We start from the raw sequence: 1,872 nt of genomic DNA, 5'->3' as shown, positions 1-1,872 counted from the left end.
GAGTACAGACACACGTGCATGCACGCACACACACGTACACAGCGGCCTTCCAGACCACCGCAGAGACTTAAGGGCCCACCAACCGTAGCCTCTAGTACTGAGCACTGAGCATCCTCTAGTACTGAGAACTGCGTGTCCACTGTACCTGGAACGGCCTCTGGTACTGAGAACTGAGTGTCCACCGTACCTGGAGCGGCCTCTAGTACTGAGAACTGAGTGTCCACCACACCTGGGCAGCCTCTAGTACTGAGAACTGCGTGTCCACTGTACCTGGAACGGCCTCTGGTACTGAGAACTGAGTGTCCACCGTACCTGGAGCGGCCTCTAGTACTGAGAACTGAGTGTCCACCACACCTGGGCAGCCTCTAGTACTGAGAACTGCGTGTCCACTGTACCTGGAACGGCCTCTGGTACTGAGAACTGAGTGTCCACCGTACCTGGAGCGGCCTCTAGTACTGAGAACTGAGTGTCCACCACACCTGGGCAGCCTCTAGTACTGAGAACTGCGTGTCCACTGTACCTGGAACGGCCTCTGGTACTGAGAACTGAGTGTCCACCGTACCTGGAGCGGCCTCTAGTACTGAGAACTGAGTGTCCACCACACCTGGGCAGCCTCTAGTACTGAGAACTGCGTGTCCACTGTACCTGGAACGGCCTCTGGTACTGAGAACTGAGTGTCCACCGTACCTGGAGCGGCCTCTAGTACTGAGAACTGAGTGTCCACCACACCTGGGCAGCCTCTAGTACTGAGAACTGCGTGTCCACTGTACCTGGAACGGCCTCTGGTACTGAGAACTGAGTGTCCACCGTACCTGGAGCGGCCTCTAGTACTGAGAACTGAGTGTCCACCACACCTGGGCAGCCTCTAGTACTGAGAACTGCGTGTCCACTGTACCTGGAACGGCCTCTGGTACTGAGAACTGAGTGTCCACCGTACCTGGAGCGGCCTCTAGTACTGAGAACTGAGTGTCCACCACACCTGGGCAGCCTCTAGTACTGAGAACTGCGTGTCCACTGTACCTGGAACGGCCTCTGGTACTGAGAACTGAGTGTCCACCGTACCTGGAGCGGCCTCTAGTACTGAGAACTGAGTGTCCACCACACCTGGGCAGCCTCTAGTACTGAGAACTGCGTGTCCACTGTACCTGGAACGGCCTCTGGTACTGAGAACTGAGTGTCCACCGTACCTGGAGCGGCCTCTAGTACTGAGAACTGAGTGTCCACCACACCTGGGCAGCCTCTAGTACTGAGAACTGCGTGTCCACTGTACCTGGAACGGCCTCTGGTACTGAGAACTGAGTGTCCACCGTACCTGGAGCGGCCTCTAGTACTGAGAACTGAGTGTCCACCACACCTGGGCAGCCTCTAGTACTGAGAACTGCGTGTCCACTGTACCTGGAACGGCCTCTGGTACTGAGAACTGAGTGTCCACCGTACCTGGAGCGGCCTCTAGTACTGAGAACTGAGTGTCCACCACACCTGGGCAGCCTCTAGTACTGAGCACTGAGTGTCCACCATACCTGGGCAGCCTCTAGTACTGAGCACTGAGCGTCCATCGTACGGGAGGGGGCAGGAGGAGCAGGCACTTCCCCAAACACCCGATGAGATGGTCACCATTGTCCCCATCGCACAGATGAGAAGCTGACAGTCAAGGCCCCAGAGGAGAAGCCCTTCTTTCCCCCTCAGCCTCTCCCAGAGAGGCTGCTTTGAGTCATGTGGATCTGATCAGCAGGTAATTGCTCCTCTCTGGATCTTTCGCCATGTAAATAGGTGCAGGCTGGTGGGGGTCGGGGGTGGGGACGGGGCAGGCAGGTGTGGGTAAGAAGGGTGAGCATGGGGGGATGTCTCGGCTCCCGGCGGTCCTGGCTTTCG

The 1,872-nt window shown here is 57.4% G+C and overlaps 1 long non-coding RNA gene across 1 annotated transcript in view; it reads right to left on the bottom strand.

Annotated features, from left to right (window-relative positions):
• The window catches only part of LOC114005494 (uncharacterized), a 6,517-nt gene that overhangs the window by 1,301 nt on the left and 3,344 nt on the right, over positions 1-1,872 (bottom strand). The gene's annotated exons all lie outside the window — the stretch shown is intronic.

The sequence above is a fragment of the Tupaia chinensis genome, unplaced genomic scaffold (genome assembly GCF_000334495.1).
Source record: "Tupaia chinensis unplaced genomic scaffold, TupChi_1.0 Scaffold143913_1, whole genome shotgun sequence".
In the NCBI taxonomy this organism is placed as follows: Eukaryota; Metazoa; Chordata; class Mammalia; order Scandentia; family Tupaiidae; genus Tupaia; species Tupaia belangeri.
This window is presented reverse-complemented; position numbering and strand designations above follow the sequence as displayed.